General features: G+C 44.5%; 1 protein-coding gene across 9 annotated transcripts in view; it reads left to right on the top strand.

The window, feature by feature from the left end:
* Window positions 1–22,239, top strand: part of b3galt1b (UDP-Gal:betaGlcNAc beta 1,3-galactosyltransferase, polypeptide 1b) — a 92,415-nt gene that overhangs the window by 19,322 nt on the left and 50,854 nt on the right. For 5 of the 9 annotated variants that reach the window (XR_010963413.1, XM_067987349.1, XM_067987344.1 and 2 more), the window contains exon 2: window positions 21,231–21,414. The gene's annotated coding sequence lies outside the window, so the exon portion shown is untranslated. Of the gene's footprint in view, window positions 1–20,112; window positions 20,148–20,273; window positions 20,359–21,230; window positions 21,415–21,500; window positions 21,660–22,239 lie in introns of all 9 variants that reach the window. The other 4 variants (XM_067987347.1, XM_067987345.1, XM_067987346.1 and 1 more) reach the window with 3 other exon arrangements.

Below are 22,239 nucleotides of genomic sequence, written 5' to 3'. Positions count from 1 at the left end.
CTGGCCAGTCTGTGCAATCTGACTAGCCTGTGCTGTCAGGCCTGCCTTCCACCCCACCCCTCCAGTTTCTGACTGTTGGCCAGCTCAGCATCGGAGCCAGCCAATTTCCCACTCATTTGGCACCTGCAGCTCACTGTGGAATGTAAATGAGACCCGGGCTTCGAAGTGGCTTGGGTCTCAAGTTGACAAGAACGGGCAGGTGGCAGGCGCATTCCTCCAACTGTCTGCTCGTTCAACATTTCTGCAGTTCTCTGAGGAGCAGTGTAAAGGAAGGCTTTGATTCTCATCCTTCGAGAAGACCTGCAGCCAACTGCTGCAGCTAGCCCAGTATTGCCTGTTGCAATCAAGGTCACTGCTGCCTTGAACGTCTTTACCTCTAGCTCCTTCCAGGCTGTCACAGGGAATATCAGTCACATCAGTCAGTCTTCAGTCCATGCTTGCATTAAGCAGGTGATTGAAGCCTTGGTTGCTAGAGCAAACATATTCATCACTTTTCCTCTGGGCATCCGCAGCAGCAGGATAGGCTCTGGGGTTTGCACAGATTGCATTGATTGCACCCATGTCGCCCTGTAGGCTCCTTCACATAATGTGACTATTCATGAATCGCAAGGGCTTCCACTCCATTAATGTACAACTGGTATGTGATGACCAGTGGTGCATTAAGCAGGTCTATGCCAGCTTTCCTGGCAGCTACCACAATGCATTTATGTTGCATCAGTTATGCAAACCCCACTATTTGCCCCTGTATAGTAAAAGTCTAGCTTTGTAAAGACAAGGGGCCCGATATTAGCATGGCGGCGGGTTTGCAGTGGGGGGGTCGACTGGGCACGTGGGTAACGCGCCCAGTGAAATCAGTCTGCTCCACACGCAATCGCAGGCTAATTGGAGCCACTTACCTGTGCTTCCGGGTTTCCCGCCGCTAAGCTGCGCAGCGGGCGGACTGCACATGCGCAGTAACATCTGTCAGCTGGAGGAGCCCTATTTAAAGGGGCAGTCCTCCACAGACTGATGCTGCAGGAAATAGGAAAAATTACAGCATGGAGCAGCCCAGGGGGAAGACTGCTCCCAGGTTTAATGATGCCTCACACCAGGTATTATTGGATGGGGTGAGGAGGAGGGGGAGGACAGAGATCTTCCCCCCCCCCCCCCCCCCCCCCCCGGCAGGTAGGAGGAAGCGGCCTGCCTCTGCCACCAAGAAGGCCTGGCTCGAGGTGACAGAGGAGGTCACCAGCACCACCAACATATCGCGCACCTGCATACAGTGCAGGAGGCGCTTCAATGACCTAAGTAGGTCAGCTGAAGTGAGTACACTTACTCATTCCCCTACACTCCATCTGCCACATCACCGCCCCCACCCCACATCTCCTTCTGCACTGCCAACACTACTCTATCACATCACTCCTCACACCCACTCAAAGGTCATCCTCATCTTACCTGCACTTACCTCGCCAGTATTCATCCCGCCACTACCACTCAACCCAATCCTCATACAATCTCATGGCTCTATCTCATACTCACCGTCTCATGCATCTCTTTCACAGTCAGCCTCACCCAACCTGCCACTACCTGCGCTGCAGCCACTTGGCATGCATCACATATGTGCAGTAGGAAGCGTAAGGCAAACGTGTCGTGAGCATGAAGGGGATGCACAAGGGTGTTTGAGGGTTTGTCATGGTTTTTACTTATTTGATTTCTGATCAACTCACATTACATTTTATATTGTCACCACTACTGCCACGTCTTTGCGAATCTTTTTTGGTTTGTGCAATAATGCCCTTTCCTGAGGATCACTATGAAGACCCACAAGTGATGCCACCCATTGTGTCACTGCAGAGTGGGTGTAGGTGTATTTCCAGGGCTCTTTTGTGCAGACGATTAAGAGACGTCGGCGATGTCCCCGGTGGCACCATGGAAGGATGCGGAGGAGAAGTTGTTGAGGGCAGTGGTGACTTTGACATTGACAGGTAAGAAGATGGTGCTTGGGCCAGCCGGGAGCAGCTCGGCATGAAGGAGGCTGCAGATGTCCACGACTACATGTCGAGTGACTCTGAGCCTCCGTGTGCACTGCTGCTCAGAGAGGTCCAGGAAGCTGAGCCTCGGTCTGTAGACCCTGTGGTGAGGGTAGTGCCTCCTGCAACACATCTCTCTCTGCGGTTGCCCTCCCTCCTGCTGTGCAGGTGGATGTGTCACAGCACTGTGTTGTGTGGCTCCATGTGTCAGAGGTGGCCGGCAAGGCTGGTGATGCTGTTCGTCCTCCGAGGAGGTCACGACTGCAGCTACGGCGGCCCCCATCCGGAAGATGTACATCTGAGAGGGTCCGCAAGGTCGATACATATCTCTGGACCCCGGGGTAAGTGTGCAAGTTTGTGAATTTTCTTGTTAGGAGGAGGGTGGAGGAGGCCAAACTTTGTCCAAAGTGACAGAGTGGCCTCCTGCAATGAGTGAGGGTTCCCCCACCCCACCCCCCCACCTGTCAAATGGACCTTTGCAGCTGCCACAGGCTGGTGGCTGCAACACGTCCATTTGAACTGGGAGTGTTTCCTCCAGTACGGGAAACAGCCTCAGTCAATTGCAAAATTCCTTCCCTTCTAAAATAACAGGTCAATCAGGTCTGTAAACAGCTTGAAGTACCTGTTCAAGTACTTTAAGTGGCACCCCGCCGGCTTTAATTGCCGGCGGGAGTCCCACATGCGGGGGCTGCGCGCGCATGTGAGCACGTCAGTGGGAAACCCGGAAGTGGGTGGGTTGGAGCTGGGCTCCAGACCAGCCCCGGGAATCCCCGATTTTCGCAGCCCCCCCGCCACGAACGCAACCGATCGCGGGTGTGAAAATCGAGCCCAAGGACTTTACACTTGACTCCTGATTTCTTTTAGAAACCCTTGCTTGGCTACAAACTGTGCTACAATCTGATCCATGGGTCAACTAGAGTCCTCATTGAGTACACATGGAGTCATTGGAGTCATCAAACTATTCAGGTGCCTGAACAGTATGGTGGCTTCCTGCAATACAGCCCACAGAGTGTCCCATATGATAGTGATTTCCGGTAGGCTGCATAACTTTGTTCTGCAACTGGAACAGTATATGGAGCCACCATTGGACGAGGACCTTCAGCATGATGTGGGAGAGGACTCTGATGACGTAGAGGATGGCGAGGAAGTGGGAGGGGTTCACCGGTTGACTGCAGCAGCGTTCTTTGGCAGCATCTCATTGAAGAGAACTTCAGCTGAACAATCCATGCTTCAACATATATCCCGGTCCATGTATCCTAAAATAAACAACATCTGCCTAATAAACAAAATTGATATTCATGTCACCTAACATTGCAGGATCACCAATTACTATAGGGACAGTCAGATTTCAAACAGCGTTGTGGTATTTCTGGCTTACAATAGGCCTACACACTATTTGTCATCTATTGCAAGTCCCCAGTGCCTGTCTTAAATACTCTCTGGTGCTTCCATAAGGTGATCCTACAGTAACTATAACATGGGAGGTGGGAGGCTGCGGTGGCTCATTCAAGGGCTCACAAGATGCTTGAAGTCCGCGATCTCCAGGAGCTTAGGCATGAGAGAGCACAGCTGTAGATTGCTACAACTCAGTGTCCTGCTGGCTTCCTGGTATCAGGATATACATTGGTTTAGGGGTCACGAGGCATTTGTGCTCATGAGAGAGAGTAATAAGTTCTAACTTATCGATTCAAGTACCACCCCAGGTCTTGAGCACTTAATGTAGGCTGACACTTTAGTGCAGGATTGAGGGAATTCTGTATTGTTAGAGGTATTGTTCTTTTGATTAGACATCAAAGCAAAGCTCTACATGCTGGTTCGAGTTGACATTAAAGATTGCATTATTTGAAGAAGGAGAGGATGAAAATTCCTCCCTTAATCATTCATCTCCTGTTTGGGGCACTTGCTATGTGCAAAATAGCTGCACAGGGTGATTCATTCCATTTGAAGTGCATTAGGATGACTGAGGGTTGTGGCAAGGGGGCTTTATAAATGCTGTTTCTTTCCTTCCTTCCACACTCAACCTGTGGCAGTTTGCAAGATTCAATTTCCTTCCTCTTTTCCCAAACATTTCCACTCCCACCCCAGTTCCACATTCTGCTTCTGCTAAGAATTATGATTTCTGCTGTTTTTTTGTTAGTCAAATTTAAATGAAAGTCTTTTGAGGAAAAAGTCTACTATTATATAAGGAGAAAGTCGGGTGCATAAATCATTAGTTCATATGCAGTTTGACTGCTGTTAATTAGAAGTCTAACCAATTTATTTGTGTGTATCCTTTCGTGTCATTGCAGGCAGGTGTGAAATTCCAAATATGCTTGTTTATGGGGAGGAAGTGTGAGAAATGAATGCATTTGGGGAAGGAAGAAGGAGTGGTAAACACCAAAAAATCCCTCATTATTGGTGCACACATCTGTGATATTCTGACATTATAGGCTACCTATATATTCACATAGTAGAATTTTCCCTGTTAATGTCAACATTCTTATTCTTAGCAAGAGCACAGATGGGTGGTACGTACCCTCAGCCAATATCGCTCAACAAATCAAGGAGTGCAGCAATGCTAAAGAATTCATTTAATTCTCTTTTGCTGCTTCCAGGGACTTTGGGAAATGAGTTTGTACATTGTGCAAGGACTGACTGCACACAGCTGCATTGCACTGTTGACATGGTTTGTAAGATTTTTGTAGTTAGGAAGACGAGTGCTGCAGTCATCTTCACTGATACTGGGAGCACATAGTTTCCATGTCAATATTTACTCCTCATCATTGTTATTCATACTGGTGCAAAAGTTGTGCCTATCTACCTATAATGTATTAAAAATTTTATGTCTGCTCATACTTCCTATCAACTTTTTCCATCATAAATTCCAGCAACGCTACCACTGGTGGGGGAGAGTGTAATTATAATATGAAAAGTTTACAAAGGCTTTTTCCATTATAAATACGAACATAGGAATTTATAATAGAAATGAATAAAAATAATGACAGATTATATAACTTTAAAATGGGGACTGAGTTACATTTGTGCATCCTTGTCTAATTAGCCACCTGCCTTCTAAACCTTCTTCACCTTGGTCTTGATTTCCTGTGTGCAAGGCCATAGGTGATCAAATTGATTCTTTTGATTAAAATACTGTGACACATCAAAAAAACTTTGGTTGAGAAAAATAGAAGTGGAAAAATATTTACAGCAAAATAATGAATAAGGCACAGGGCATAAAAACAGCAACTACCACAATATTGCCTGAAGTATATCATGGAATGTATAATGCATTGCCATGCTTGAGCATGTGGTTTAGCCCATGATGTTTGCATTTAGTTAAGAACAATAGTGAAATCTTAAATTATATGTCATAATTTAGTAAAGGACCAAAAAAAAATTACAAAAAAGTGGCAGCACATTGGAGCAGCTAGTGGATCGCTTAACAGAAGTTTGCTTGCCTGAACGTGCTAGTTTTTTTGAGATCGGGTTCACTAATTATGCACAGTGAGCTCCTGGCCAGGATTGCTTGGTGCTGGGAACTTGCTGACAAGAGTGAGGCAGGAAATAGCTGTAGCTGCTATTTAAAGTGGCCTATATCAGTTGTTGCTTTGTACAAGAGAAAACATGTTGGAGCAAATCTGCTCCAATTTCTGATGCTTTCTTTTTATTCCCTCTTGAAGCAAGTGCAGCAAATCATGTTAAACATTCAGACTGGAGGTGCCATTGGAAGTAAGCTTGCAAAAAGGGTTGCTCTTTGCACCACTCCACAGCACATTGGATTGGTCAGCAGTGTAGCATACCTGCAAGAACGTATAGTCAGGTTTCAGGTTGAGGTTGACCATTACTGTTGCTGCACATGTGCAACTTTCATGCTGGATGTTAGCCACAGTTGTTCTTACAGCAGATGGCACAGCTCAGCATCTGTTCTTCTGCTGACAGAGATCCTGAGAAGGCAACTTCCCGTGATCATTCCCAGGTAGTTTTGACTGGACCTGCCGAAATGGTTGGTGTCATATTGGCAGCTATGGCCAAACAGGCAATGCAGGCTTCTGATCATCCTGACATGCCTTCGTTCTTACTGTGCACAATCTGAAATGCTATGATTGGGGTGCTTTTGAAGAACCTTCTGGCACAATAGTTAGTTAGTCATTCACATCTCATAGCGATGCCTGGAAGTCAACTGGTGAAGTATCCTTTGGGGAGAAGAGCCAGCACAACATCTGCCAAAGAAAGGTTACTTTTCTCTGCAGATGTGGGAGTCTGTGTGCCAGTAGGAGCGGACAAAGCACCTCTTGGGCAGCTTGGCCTGCCTGGCATCCCTCTGCAGCTGCTCCATTTCCTCCGAACATGTCAGCTCAAAGTATTGGCAAACCCTCTGGTGCAAATAAAAGGTTAAAAAAAAATCTCACTGGAATAAAGGTTGTGAAAATCTAATTGCAGGTCGTGAAAATCTAAGTGCAACTGAAAAAAAAATACATGAAGGGCCTGCAGGTTTGCCTGAAGCCTCTTTCCTGCCAGGTTTCAGTGGGTATGCATGGGATTCAGCATCAAGCACACTGGCTGGAAAATACTGGACCCGTTCCCTGCCCACTTTTACGTAAGTTAATGAAGCTTCCCCCTGCTTTAGACAGGAACTTCAGATATCTGCCTGCTCCACCTGCTCTATGCTTGTGCCTTTGGATGACAAAGTTTGCAATACGCAATAGGTGATCATGCAGACTTTGGTGGAGTTGTATTGTAGAATGCCCCCAGACTACTTCAGGCATTTGAAGGAGAGATTCAAGGTGCCTATCATGTGTTCAGTGATGAGTCTAGTGGCTGAAAAGGCCTTATTGTATCTGTATTCTGCTGCTGTTGATAGCTCTCTCAGAGGTGTTATGAGCTAGGACTTGAGGGTTACATCTCTGCACATATCCTCCACACTACAAACACCAGACATCTCCTCACCTCACACTCCTTCTGCCCCCAAGCAGTGGTGGCTAGTCAATCAGCCACTACACTGAAGCCCACTGGTACTGTCTAGCCAGTTCTCTCCCATCTTAACCACCTCCTTCCGTGCTTTCAAAAATCTTTTCTCCCTCTCTTTGACTGTGCCTTTGATTCCCCATCCTAACCACTCCCAATTTTTTCCCCTTTCCCCACGCATGATGTCCACTATATCTTTTTCCTCATTGTAAAACATTCTGAGACATTTCCTGAAGTTGTTGTTCACATTCCTAGGAATTCTGCTGCCCGTATCCTAACTCTCATCAAGTCCCGTTCACCCATCACCGCTGTGCTCGGCTGACCTACATTGGCTCCCGGTCTGGGAATGCGTCGATTTTAAAATTCTCATCCTTGTTTTCAAATCCCTCCATGGCCTCGCCCCTCCCTATCTTTGTAACCTCCTCCAGCACTACAACTCTCCGAAATCTCTGCGCTCCTCCAATTCTTGCCTCTTGCACATCCCCAATTTTAATAATTTAACCATTGGCAGTTGTGTCTTCACCTGCCTAGGCCCTTGTTGGTGCTTATTGGGGAAAAAACAGGGCTTCAAAAATCCACTAAAGTGGATGATGGAGTCTCCTGTCGAGTCAATGGTTGAGTGGTTACACTGATGGGAGAGGAGCCCAATCCTGGATGCACATATATGGCTGCACGTATCACATTGGCAACAGATGAGGTGAGTTGCCTTACATACCAGGCGCTTGGCAGTCAGACCTCGCATCCTCACAGTCTCAAATTCATTCAAACTGATCTGGCAGATGTGACCCCATCGTAGACTATCAGTGGCTGTGTCTTCTCAGGTGTTGGAGTTAACATTACAAGATTTTAAGCTGGCCCTTAGTGTGTCTTTATAGCATTTAATCTTCCCATCTCTGTTGCAATATCCAAACTGCACCTGTCGTAGAAGATATCTTTGGGAATTCTACAGTCGGATTGGGCACATCTATTGTAAATGCTGAGATGTAGGCGCCTATGACTACTGCCACTGAGCCTGCAAGGGGGAGGAGGACCCTTCGTTTTACTAGTAATGGCAGGTGCCTGTGCTACTAGTGGAGTATCTACAGCACACGTCCGTTGAAGGAGCAGAAGTCTGTGCAATCATAGTGTGGCTTACTGAGGTTGGTGCTGGGCCTCGCCCCCCACCCCCCCCACCACCACCTCCCCAAAGCTCCCGGAAAAATAATCTCTAGTCTCCATGGACCCTTTTGTAAGGAGGACTCTTGAATTTTTTTTTCCAAATGGCGCTTACTCTTAAGGGGGCCAAGCTTCTTCAGTGTAGTACTGAGGGAATGCTGCACTGTTGGAGTGCTGTCTTTTGGATGAGATGTTAAACTGAGGCCTCATCTGTTATCTCCGATTGACATAAAAGATGCTGTTGGAACTATTTGAACTCTCCCAGTGTTCTGGCCAACATTGATCTCTCAATAAGCGCAGATTCTAGACATTATCTCATTGCAGTTGTGGGGTCTTGCTTTGACTGCTGTGTTATCCTACATTACACCAGTGATTCACTCAAATACTTAATTGGCTATGTAGTGCTTTGGAATGTCCTGAGATTATAAACGGTGCTATATACACCAGGTTTTTTATTGGACATATTATAAAAAGGACATAGAGGCATTGGAGAAGGTGCAAAAAAGATTCACAAGGATGATACCAGAACTGAGAGGATATACTTATCAGGAAAGGCTGAACAGGCTGGGACTCTTTTCTCCAGAAAAGAGAAGCCTGAGTGTGACCTGATCGAGATCTTTAAGGTAATGAAAGGGTTTGATAGGATAGACGTAGAGAAAATCTTTCCACTTGTGGGGTGTCCAAAAGTAGAGGTCATAAATATAAGACAGTTACTAATAAATCCAATGGGGAATTCAGGAGAAGCTTTTTTACCCAAAGAGTGGTAAGAATGTGGAATGCGCTACCATGAGGAGTAGTTGAGTCAAATAGCATAAATGCATTTCAGGGGAAGCTAGATAAGTACACATGGGAGAAAGGAATAGAAGGATATGCTGATAGGGTTAGATGAAGTAGGGAGGGAGGAGGCTCGTGTGGAGCCAGTTGGGCCGAATGGCCTGTTTCTGTGCTGTAGGCTCGATGTATGCAACTCGATTAAAGGCAATCTGTGCAAAGATGGGGGCTAGTCCAGTTTTGGAACCAAGATATTATGAAGGAGGCTGCAAAATTATGGGTAAGCTTGTAAAGTGTAATGGTGTATGTTATGCTATGATATAGACTACTGTTTTATGCTGGGTGCTTGATCTGTTATTGTAATGTACAGCAAGGTGACTCAGACTGGCTGTAAATAAAATTATTGTTCTACAACATTACCGCCACTTGGACCTTGATCAGTAGGTATTTAGAAATATTAGTAACTGCAGGGAATGTAAGTGAGCCTGCAGGCTGTAGCATGAGGTTGACCAAACTCATTTCATGTAGGACACGTACAGCCAGCCAATAAAGCCGACTCATTCTCTCGTTTGATTCAAACCCAGTTCCTAGATGTGAAAGGACAGCGAGCACCAAATTCAACTTTTCAACAAACTATTTCGTCAATATATCAAGTTCCTTTTTGCAAATATGGATTTTGTGTCAGTTGAATCTTTGTACTCCATTTTCCTTGATTTATGGTCAGCTGAAACTAAACCACATTTATTGACAAAGGTCAAGTGGGTTAATTGGTGGCTAAGCTATTTAATTTGCATGTTTCCATCATATTTTCCTTTGGACTGCTTAATTTTTGAAAGGCAGTTAATGACCAGGTGGTAGTTATGTGTTACTGCTAAAAGAGCATCTACACCCATATACAGGATAATTCAGCCCATATATTTAAGTTCTTCATTCTCACACACTGTATACACACTAGCCATAGTAGGAAACAAGAAGAACACTCGAATATATTGTTATATAAGATGCTTAGAAAGTCACAACAAAAACATCTTCACTTTTGGAATGAACTGTATATTCCATAATTCCTAATGTGTAGTCTCAGATTTCACTAGTAGTACAAAATCTTGGGCCCCGAAATGGCGCTGTGAAATACTAGCATACAATTGCTTAACTTGTTTGTCTGAAATTTTCTTTTCTGCTGTTTTACAAAGATGTTAACACATTTATTTTATCAGATTAATGCTTCTGCCAAAATAGAATGGAAGAATTTCACACAAACACATTCAATGTACCCCACAGTGTAATTTCAGGGCCTTGGTAGTTCAGACTATTACTTTATGCAACCTTGTCTGCAAAACATTACACAGCAGCATACTGGTATTATTTCTGCAAAAAATAATTATGGCTTATTTTACAATAATTCAAACAAAACTTATTCTAATATATTGAAATATATTATAGGTATAACCAATGCCACCTTAATTATAATGAGGCATTTGAGAAATAGCTACTTGTAACAGTTCCTAAATTATAACACAATGTAGTTTCTAAAGAAATACATTAAAAGCCTGTAGAAAGCCTACATGCAAGATGTCTTTAAATAGAGATTAGATCGAGAAACCTTCTATAGGAGACACAGGTTCATTGTTTTAGGTAATGGGTAGATGTCCTTAGCAGCTTGAGACATTATGTTTGTTATTGAATGATGGCTGTACAAAAGGCATAATTTCCCCACAGCTAATGTCAGGATTGAACAGTAGGGTATTCATCAAAAAGTAGTATATATGTATGAAACATTTGCCTGTTGACTGCAAAAAACCCTCAAGTGTGCGATAATCTGATAGCCTTCAGTTTTAATAATGGGGGAATCTAAAACTAGGGAACATAGTCTCAGAATAAGAGGTCACCCGTTTAAGACGGAAATGAGGTGGAATTTCTTCTCCCAGAGGGTCGTGAATCTTTGGAATTCTTTACCCCAAAAAGCTGTGGAGGCTGAGTCATTGAATACATTCAAGGCTGAGTTAGACAAATTTTTGATCAGCGAGGGAGTCAAAGGATATGGGGAAAAGGCGGGAAAGTGGAGTTGAGGTAAAAATTAGATCAGCCATGATCTCATTAAATGGCGGAGCAGGCTCAAGGGGCCAAATGGCCTACTCCTGCTCCTATCTCTTATGGTCTTAGGGGCATGATTTTGACCCTGAGCCGGGAAGGGGGCTGGTGGGGGGGGGGGGGGGGACAAATTGCGAATGGGAAACCCGGAAGTACAGCTGGTCTCAGTCGGACAGGAGACCAGCCAGGGAGAGGACATGTTCAGGTAAGTCTTCAGGTAAGTTTTTGTTTGTATAGATGGAGGGGAGGCATTGGTGGGCACGGGGGCATAGTTTGGCATATGGGGCATAGGTTGGCACAGGGCATAAGTTGGCATGGAGTCGTCAGTCATGGGGTGAGGGATCAGCGGTCAGCCACGGGGGGTGGGGTGTCTGAATCGGAGGTCCGCGATCGTTGGTGGGGAGGTCGGGGTCGGGGATCCGCGACCGTTGTGGGGGGGAGGATTGGGGTCGGGGGTCCGTGATCGGGGATCGGCAGGGGGGTCCACGATCGGGATCGGGGGTGGGGGGGTCCACGATCGTTGGGGGATCACTGCAGGTGGGCTTGTGGGGCCTGGGGAAAGCACTCCTGCTCCTCCCGGCCCACAAGCTGTGCCAGAAAGGCACCTACCTGTTAGTCTTGGGCCTTCTCGCCTCCTTTCACAAGGCATAAAAGAGAAGGCCAGGGAATCCCAGCGTCCCCCGGGGTTGAAATCAGAAACACTAGAAAAATGGAGGCCCGCTGTCTCTTTGAAAGGTTTTAAGGCCCGACCCGCCTCCTGGGAGCAGGTTGGTCGCCCACCCCTCAATCCGCCCCAGTGAAAACCGGAAATGGGCGGGTTGGGGGCAGGTCTGAAATGGTTGAAATTTTGATTGCCTGACTGCCCCCCTGCCCCCAACCCACGCATTTTTCACTGTTAAAATTGTGCCCTATAGATCAGTAACAATCACTGTAATTTTCAACTGCTGAGTTCTTTTCAAGCCATTGGCATGTTTTTAGTTTATTGAAACTATTAAATGTTGGCATTTATAGATAGAGGGCTAGATTTTCAACTTGTGGGCAGGTGTAAAAGTGATGTTGCAGATTGGCCACCCGTTATAGAAGCTGCTGGATTTTCATTTCCATTAATTTCAATGATATTGAAAATTGGGTGGTTCCTATAATGGGTGGTTGATCGTCAATGCCCAGGCAGCAAGTTGAAAATCTACCCCATAGAGTTAATTACCTCTCCCTTGTCTCAAGTGTTCTCTGTCTTAATGTACACAACTAGCATTTGAATTCTTGATTTTTTTATTAGTGATAGTGCTTACAAGGAGGCAAATAATATAAACAGGGCAGATGGCAAAATGTAATTTTCCCTCACGATTGGAGGGAAAGAAACAAAACTTCTGATATGTCAGTATAAAGAAAAATGATAAATGTCAGCTTTATCGGGCCCCTATGTCTGAGCAACCCATGGCTACGTATTCCAGAAATTGAGGTGGAAAAACTGGGAACATCCCCTGCCTAGTCATTTGCATGGGTTCATTCAGCCTGCACCTATTGCAGGCATAGGGCCAGCTCCCACCCAGGGAAAGCCCTAGAAATCCTGGGGCAATGTAAAGGGGGTGGAGACCTGTGTAATGGGTCTCCGTCTACGTTTTCCTAACTTTTGCACCTATGCAATGGACGTCCACTGTGGGCAAAGATCAGGAAAATTGGATCCATTTCCCACTTTGTATGCCTGCGCCTAAATGATCTGACTTTGCACGACAATGAAAAGTCAGGTTATTTAAATATCTTAGTGGTTCTCCTAGTACTTGCATGAAGTGCTGGGAGTGCCACAGCGATAAGAGGCCAGTATGTAAGGCACCAGCAATAGAAAGGGTGCTGGTTACCCACAGAGAACAGCCATTTTTTATTTATTATTTACTATTTATTATTTGGAATGTTTTGGGGCCTAATGACCCCTTCATTGCATTGGCCTTTGGACACTGAAGAAATGAGAACCATGAAGTAAGGATGGTGCTATTAGACAGACAGAACCACTTGGTAGCAACATTTAAATTTATCTGTAATGATTCTCCTGAAATGCCTGTTGCAAATCAGAGCTGAGGGCCTGCAGCACTGCTCAACCACCATTTTTTCTCAATAGCTGAAATTTCGAATGTCCAAAATAAAGTTTAAACAAAATTTTAAATGACATATTTCAGAATTACCTGATTTAAGTTACCAATCGTCTTTTGCGTCTTTTAACGCCTTCAAGGCCTTAGCCTACCTGAAAAGCCTGGGCTTCGACTGGATATTTTTCCCTCACAGCAATTAGAGAAAGCTTTCAATCACATTTATGCATTTTGTGCATGTGCAGTTTGCAGAATTTCCCTGCAGGTAGGAACAGGGGTAGATGTGTGTGGCCTGAGATTGCGTTTTCCAAAATGTTTTTGAAGAATTGAATTCTTGAAGCATTTCAGATAAGTAATGATATTTATATAAATGTATTAAGAATTGAGATTTTCTGTTATGAACTCCCCAGACAAACAACACCTGTGAGAGACAGCACCTGTGATCAGCAAACCTGTTATCATGGTTTATTTGTTGAAGGTTAGAAAGACGCCAAAGAGGTTGCTTACAGAGAAAGACTTGCTGCGTATTACTGTTGACAACGCATTCAAAAAAAATCTCTCTTCTGAACCATTGATGAGGCTTAAGAATATTTTTATATACTGATGTTCTCTTATGACATTGCACATGGTAACTCAGAGAATACAGTCACCCCCTTGCTTGTCACTGCTATCATCATTACGGTGTTCTCTCACTATCACTTCCTCTGGTTCTGTCTCTCTCTTTCTCTCCTCTTCTGCTTTCCCCTTTTCTCTTTGTTTCTCTTTCTGTCTTTTTCTTTTTCTCTCTAATTTCGGATGGGAGGTAGTGGGTGGTAAGGTATGGTGTGGCGGGGAAAGGAGCCATCAATGGCTGCAAGCTGCATTTAGGATGAGAATTGTGAGCAAAATGTGGTCTTCAGCAGCTCCTTTTCCCATCTCCCCATCAATAATAATCCCCCCTCCCCATTCCCGCACTCCATTGTGTCCCATTCCTAACATCCTAACATATCTTCACTCTCATCACTACCCTCACCTTTTTCCTTCTGAAGTACCCATTCTTTATCCTCCTCTCCTTTGCTTCGCTGTCATTCACCTCACCCTCATTGATCTATCCACAATAATCCTTCTATTTCACAATAGAAGCAACTTTTTGTCATAAAGATTAACTGTAGAAATTAAACTGTTGGCCATGGAAAAGTTGGTACTACTTTTATCAGTTGTGTATCATATGGGAACTGTATACCATTTGTATGGAAGACATATACCATAATATGGCTGCTGCACTTACTTGAGACGTTAGACAAAAGAGGACCTTCCCCACCACCAATATAATTTGTGTTCTTGAATATTAGCTGTTCTGTTATGGTGTCTATACGTCATGCCTAAATTACAGCATTCACTTTCGAGTGTTGACGCTGCATCACATACAGGACAAACGGTACTAAACATGAGTCAACTGTTAACTTTTACCTGGTGTATATTGTACTTTATAGACTGGCCTTTTTCCACTATATAGTGTGGAAGAACTACTGCAATAGCTATTTATACTGCAAGTTCATCATCGCATCGGAAGAAGAAACCATACTCTTAAAACAGATTGTCTGCATGGAACCTTTGATGATATAAACATTATACAGTTGAAGCGAAACTGAATTAAATGATAAATGGGTTTTCAGAGGATTCATGATTTTAATTGAAGTAAAATTTCTCCTTTCACTCTATAAAATAGAGTTAATTGTAAATTTGTATGTTCAAAGCAACTGGGTGTTGAATGGTACAAGACTAATCAAAGTAGCCTGTGCGAGATTGCTACAACATTTTAATTTGACTACAGTGAATGTCATTATCATGATTCTGAAAATGCAATGTTAATTTTTTTAATCTGTAGGTAAACTGTAATTTCATCTTCTGTAGCACTGCTTATATCAATAATATAAATTAAAGATAGATTGGGAACTAATTGAAAAATAACAGTATATGCTCCTGTACTATACGCCAAAGAACTCATTAGACCTAACCAGATTGTAGAGAGAGAGCTGAAATTACTGTAATGAATTCCTGCAGCTCAAGTGCCATTATTCATGAATTTTGTCATTGTCGTCACCATTAATATTTGATACCTTGTAGTCATTTATCTCTGTTTACACAGATGAATAGTGACTTGATGTTTGTTTCAAAGTGAAAAGTATTGCTATTTTTATCATTCTTTGCTGTTATGATTATTTCTGATTAATACCAAGGGCTTTTAACAACTGTACTTTTCATTACGGTTCAAAGTAATGAGAGGAAGTGCAATATAAAAAGTAAATAAAACATGATTGTGTACAACAACTGCCATTTCCATGCAGTCAAAAAATGCAGATTTCGCGCTGTAGAACCATTCTTCGAATGCTGAGCTGATGTTACTGCCTTGAAATCATCTTGTGCATCTATTATTCACAGTGCATACTGTGAATTTATTGAGGCAGCTTTATTCTATTTATCCCTTTTTCTTTGCCGGTGGAGAATATCATGACCTCACATAATTTGAGTGAAGAATAAAATCTTGCAGCACAATCACTGCATAGTATCATAGTAGGTACAGCACAGGAGAAGGCCATTCGGCCCTTCATGCCAGTGCCAGCACTTTGGTAGAGCTATCTAATTAGTCCCATTCCCCTGCTCTTTCCCCCTAGTCCTGTACATTTTTTCCCTTCAAGTTCTTTTGCCAGTCACCTTAAATCTGGTTCTCGACCCTTCTGCCAATGGGAACAGTTTCTCTTTATTTACTTTATCTAAATGCTTCATGACTTTGAACACTTCTGTCGAATCTCTTAAACTTCTCTGCTCTAAAAAGAATAACCCCAGCTTTTCCAGTCTATCCACTTAACTGAAGCCCCTCATCCCTGGAACCATTTTAGTAAATCTTTTCTGCACCCTCTCTAAGGCCTTCACATCCTTCCTAAAGTGTGGTGCCCAGAATTGGACACAACGGGCTCGATTTTCGCACCCTTGAGCGGGTGTGTTCATGGCGGGGGTGGGGGTGGGGGGGGGACTGTGAAAATCGGGGATTCCAGGGGCGGGTCCGGAGCCCGGCTCCAACCCGCCCACTTCCGGGTTCCCCAGTGACACGCTGACATGCGTGCGCAGCCCCCGCATGTGGGACTCCCGCCGGCAATTAAAGCCGGCGGGGTGCCACTTAAAGTAATCGTTAAGGTATTTCAGGTCGTTTAGAGACCTGATTAACATGACATTTTAGGAGGGCTGGGATTTTGAAAACAACTGGGACTGTTTCCCGTACTGGGGGAAATACTCCCAGTTCAAATGGACGTGTTGCAGCTGCAAAGGTCCATTTGACAGGTGGGGGGGTGGGGGGAGACCCTCACTCATTGCAGGAGGCCACTCTGTCACTTTGGACAAAGTTGGCCTCCACCACCCTCCTCCTAACAATAAAATTCACCAACTTGCACACTTACCCCGGTGTCCAGCCACATGTACCTACCTTGCGGACCCCCTCAAATGTACATCTTCCAGATGGGGGCCGCCGTAGCTGCAGTCATGACCTCCTTGGAGGACAAACAGCATCACCAGCCACGCCGGCCACCTCTGACACGTGGAGCTCCACAACACAGTGCTGTGACACATCCACCTGCACAGTAGAAGGGGGGGCAACGGCAGAGAGAGATGCATCGCAGGAGGCACTACCCTCACCACAGGGTCTACAGACCAAGGCTCAGCTTCCTGAACCTCTCTGAGCAGCAGTGCACACGGAGGCTCAGAGTCACTCGACATGTAGTCGTGGACATCTGCAGCCTCCTTCATGCCGAGCTGCTCCCGGCTGGCCCGAGCACCATCTTCTTACCTGTCGCTGTCAAAGTCACCACTGCCCTCAACAACTTCTCCTCCGTATCCTTCCAGGGTGCCACCGGGAACATTGCCGACGTCTCTCAGTTGTCTGCACAAAAGAGCCCTGCAAACACACCTACACCACTCTGCAGTGACACAATGGGTGGCATCAGTTGTGGGTCTTCATAGTGATCCTCAGGAAAGGGCATTATTGCACAAACCAGACAAGATTCGCAAAGACGTGGCAGTAGTGGTGACAATATAATATGTTATGTGAGTTGATCAGAAATTAAATATAGGTAAAAACCATGACATACCCTCAAACACCCTTGTGCATCCCCTTCATGCTCATGACACGTTTGCCTTACGCTGCCTACTGCACATATGCGATGCATGCCCTGTGGCTGCAGCACAGGTAGTGGCAGATTGAGTGAGGCTGACCATGAAAGAGATGCATGAGAGGTTGAGTATGAGATAGAGCCATGAGATTGTATAAGGATTGGGTTGAGTGGTAGTGGCAGGATGAGTACTGGCGAGGTGAGTAAGTGCAGGTAAGATGAGGATGACCTTTGAGTGGGTGTGAGGAGTGACGTGATAGAGTAGTGTTGGCAGTGCAGAAGGAGATGTGGGGTGGGGGGCGGTGATGTGGCAGACGGAGGGGAGGGGAATGAGTAAGTGTACTCACTTCGGCTCACCTACTTAGGTCGTGGAAGCGCTTCCTGCACTGTATGCAGGTGCGCAATATGTTAGTGGAGCTGGTGACCTCCTCTGCCACCTCGGGCCAGGCCTTCCTGGTGGCAGAGGCAGGCCACTTCCTCCCGCCAGCCGGGGGGAAGATCTCTGTCCTCCCCCTCCTTATCACCCCATCCAATGGTACCTGGAGTGAGGCATCATTAAACTTGGGAGCAGCCTTCCCCCTGGGCTGCTCCGTGTTGTAATTTTTCCTATTTCCTGCAGCATCAGTCAGTGGAGGACTGCCCCTTTAAATAGGCTCCTCCAGCTGACAGCCTATGCTGTGCATGCACAGTCCGCCCGCTGCGCAGCTTTCCAGTGCGAAACCCGGAAGCACAGGTAAGTGGTTCCAATTAGCCTGCGATTCCGTGCGGAGCACCCCGATTTCACTGGGCGTGTTACCCACGTGCCCAGTCGAACCCCCGCTGCGAACCCACTGCCCTCCTAATATCAGGCCCAGTACTCCAGCTGTGGTCAAACCAATGTTTTATAAAGGTTCAACATAACTTCCTTGCTTTTGTACTCTATGCCTCTATTTATAAAACTCAGGATCCCGTATGCTTTTTTAACCACTTTCTCAACCTGTCCTGCCAATTTCAAAGATTTCTGCACATATACCCCCAGGTCTCTCTGTTCCTGCACCCCCTTTAGAATTGTACCATTTAGTTTATATTGCCTCTCCTCATTCTTCCTACCAAAATGTATCACACTTGGCATTTCTCTGCGTTAAATCTCATCTGCCATGTGTCCGCCCACTCCATCAGCCTGCCTGTATCCTCTTGAAGTCTATTACTATCCTCCTCACTGTTTACTACACTTCCAAGTTTTGTGTCATCTGCAAATTTTGAAATTGCGCCCTGTACATCATAATATATATATATCATAATATATATCGGAAAAAGCAGTGGTCCTAGTACCGACCCCTGGGGAACACCACTATATACCTTCCTCCAACCATTCTCCACTATTTGCTGTTTCCTGTCAATAAGCCAATTTCGTAACAATGTTGCCACTTCCTCTTTTATTCCATGGGCTTCAATTTTGCTGACAAGCCTATTATATGGCACAAAAAGTGGTTAGAATGTAGAACACACTACCACAAGGTTGAAGCAAATAGCAGAGATGCATTTAAGGGGAAGCTAGATAAGGACATGAGGGAGAAGGGAAAGAACGGTATCCTGATAGGGTTGGATTAACTAGGGAGAAAGGAGGCTCGTGTGGAGCATAAATGCCGTCATAGACCAGTTGGACCGAATGGCCTGTTTCTGTGCTGTATTTTCGATGTAACTCGGTGTAACTCAATTTATCTAATTTCCTTTTGAAAGTCACTATTGAATCTGCTTCCACCACCCTTTCAGGCAGTGCATTCCAAATCATTACAACTCGCTGCGTAAAAAAAATGTTTCCTCTTGTCGCCTCTGGTTCTTTTGCCAATTAACCTTAAATCTGTGTCCTCTGGTTACCGACCCTTCTGCCACTGGAAACAGTTTCTCCTTATTTACTCTCTCAAAACCGTTCATGATTTTGAATACCTCTATCAAATCTCCTCTTAACCTTCTCTGCTCTAAGGAGAACAACCCCAGCTTCTCCAGTCTCTCCACATAACTGAAGTCCCTCATCCCTGGTACCATTCTAGTAAATCTCTTCTGCACCCTCTCTAAAACCTCGACATCCTTCCTAAAGTGTGGTGACCAGAATTGAACACAATACTCCAGCTGAGACCTAATCAGTGTTTTATAAAGGTTTAGCATAACTTCCTTGCTTTTGTACTCTATGCCTCTATTAATAAAGCACCTGAAAAACTATATCACTATGATAAATTTTATGATTTCTACATTCTTAAAACTGGACACTGAAGAAAATTTTGTGGGTAGGCACTTGCTTCCCAAGAATTGCTACCATCTCTCCATTACAGAAAATAAAATTAACATTAATTTAAATGTCTGTTTGTGGCTGGCACTGTATTAATTTGTATCATTCCCTCATCTTCCCCCTTGTAGTTTCCCACAGTAGTTTCCCTCTTAATCAAGTGTTTATTTTTAAATAACAGGTGGCTGACATTCCATATTTCGTTAAAAAAAAGCATAAAGCTTTATGAATCATTGTAGCGCATTGCAGTTTTAAGTGGCGATTGTGAGAGATATGAATTTGTAAACTGCAAGTAAAACATAGTGCCAAGCAGTTGATGATCTAGCTGTAGGTGGTGGAGTAACTGGGAAAATGTCTAAATGACAGCAGTACAAAACCAATTTTCAGTGAGTAGGCTCTGCAGTTGCAGGTGATAGAGACGACAATATTTTTAATGAAGAATACGGTCCCCTAATATGCAACAAAGATACCAAACGTGACAATTTCACAATAACAAAATCAACGTACTCTCCTCCATTCAGAAGATCTGGTAAGAGGTCTGAAAGGTGTACAATTTAAGGAAAAGTAGGAGTATATTACTTTTTTATTTATATACATATATATATAATTTCAAAATGCTGTTCGTAGGATCATAGAATCATAGAATCATTTTCCTGCAGGATCTGAGAGGGGCAGGCAGCAAGACATAAAAAGGGTAAGTACAATCTTTCTTTTCAATCTCTCCAAACATCCTCGGGCTTGTCGTCTTCTAGCTACAGGTCTTTTAGGATGCAGTAATTAATGTATTTCAACTTCCCCCCCACCCCCCCATCTCTTCTAGGCATAAGGCCCCACCAGGGGACAAGTCTGCATCTGGAGAATGTTGGGAAGTAATAGCTCATTCTACTGCAATTAGTTATGCTAATGTATGTATAATGTGGAAATATTGACAGAATGTCTGGTAAATACTGGAGTTCCATATTTTTAATGTTCAAATTAACACGAGTTCTGTTTAGCCAAGTAAACAAAACTTTGATTATAATTGTCTTTATTTTTACTGATATAAACATGGCATTTTTACTAGTGTATATACACAATTGTTATTGTATGAATCCATTGAACTTTTCTTGTTTTCCCATTTTTTTTTGCTTACTGGAGTTATTTACAATAAGTAATAATAATGTTGGGAAGATCTAGACAAAGTAAATAAAGAAAAACTGTTCCCACTGGCGGAAGGGTCGCGAACCCGAGGACACAGGTTTAAGGTGATTGGCAAAAGAATCAAAGGCGACATGAGGAAAAACCTTTTTACGCAGCAGGTGGTTAGGATCTGGAATGCAATGCCTGAAAGAGTGGTGGAAGCAGGGTCAATTGTGGCTTTCAAAAAGGAATTAGATCGGTACCTGGAAAGAGAAAAATTTGCAGGGCTATCGGGAAAGATTGGAGGAGTGGGATTAGCTGGATTGCTCTTGCAGAGAGCTGGTGCTGGCTCGGTGGGCCGAATGGCCGCCTCCTGTGCCATAACCATTCTATGATTCTAATGCTGTAGCACTGTCTCTATTTTAGAGACAGTTCAACACCAAAGCTCCTTCTAGGAATCAAAAAGTTAATAAATCTTTTTGATTTGTTCTTTCTGTTTAAGTCAGTTTTTAACATCTTTTTGTTCAGACAGTGAGTGATGAAATCATTAGCAGTACTGGCTTGAAAGAGTGCTGAGCCTAGCAGAGTTCAGGAGCTGAATAACGTGTATAATCTGATGTCAAACTCTTCTTACCTTAATAACTGGTTGAATTTCCAGGTGCCTACTACAGGTGCAGGTCTACTGACGTCAGATTGGAGATGCCAAGGAAGTCGCATGGGAGTGCATTGGGGGTGCAGACCTAATGTAATGGGCCTCTGCCCCTTTTTCTTCTTCACTGTTCCTGGAAACTAAGCATCCCTTAGGCACTGCAATGAAGAAAATCCAGCCTATAGTTTCAGAGGTAGGTAGCTTTCCTGATTTTCTTCTTTTTTATAAATCTTTTTTGTTTATAAACCATTTTTAATGTTTGTATCATTTGATCCGTAGTGGGTATCATTGGTGTACTTGTTCTCAGGTGGTGTAATGGAGGAGCATTCACCTAATCAGAGTTTCATGGAGATGTGTGCATTCATCTAGGAGGATTGCATCTGATGCATTAACAGGGAAGGAAGGATACATCTGTATATTCTGGTAGCCTATTGATGAGTATGTTATCTGATGGTCTGTGGGGAATCCCCAGTTGGTCTCTTGTTAGTCTCAGGGTGGGAGATGGTGGAGGGGAGGACTGAAGGCTAGCATTTATACTGCCAACCAGTTGAATAAATGTATGGAAAATGTGTCCAATCCCTATCTGTCTGGGGGCAGCATGTATTTGAAATATGCATAGATGCAGACCAACTGCAAAGAATCACGGCTGAATTTTCATGACTCCTACCTGGCAGTGGGGTAGTGCCCCAGAAATGGTGGGCAGTGACCTAGAGCCCCATTGCAACTGCTGCCGTTGCTCCCCGCCCTCCCCAAAAGATTGGGGCCACCCTTCCTTACATACCTTCTTGAAGCCTGGAGGCCAGCTGGGCCACCCGATATTCCGGCAGCTGGGAGCCGGCTGGTTGCCCAGTGGCACTTGATTTCCAGCAACAGCATGCCGGCCCAGTGCTAATGAGGTTCAGCCCTCAAAATGGAATAAGCTGTCGGGCAGCTGGCCACGCATTCCAGCCACCCGCCCGAAGTCCACCACACTATTTCCCATTGAACATGTAATTTTATAGCAGTTTCCTTTAGAATA

This window comes from Heptranchias perlo, chromosome 7, assembly GCF_035084215.1.
Source record: "Heptranchias perlo isolate sHepPer1 chromosome 7, sHepPer1.hap1, whole genome shotgun sequence".
NCBI lineage: Eukaryota > Metazoa > Chordata > Chondrichthyes > Hexanchiformes > Hexanchidae > Heptranchias > Heptranchias perlo.
The sequence above is the reverse complement of the archived record's forward strand: the minus strand, read 5'-3'. Positions and strand labels throughout refer to the sequence as shown.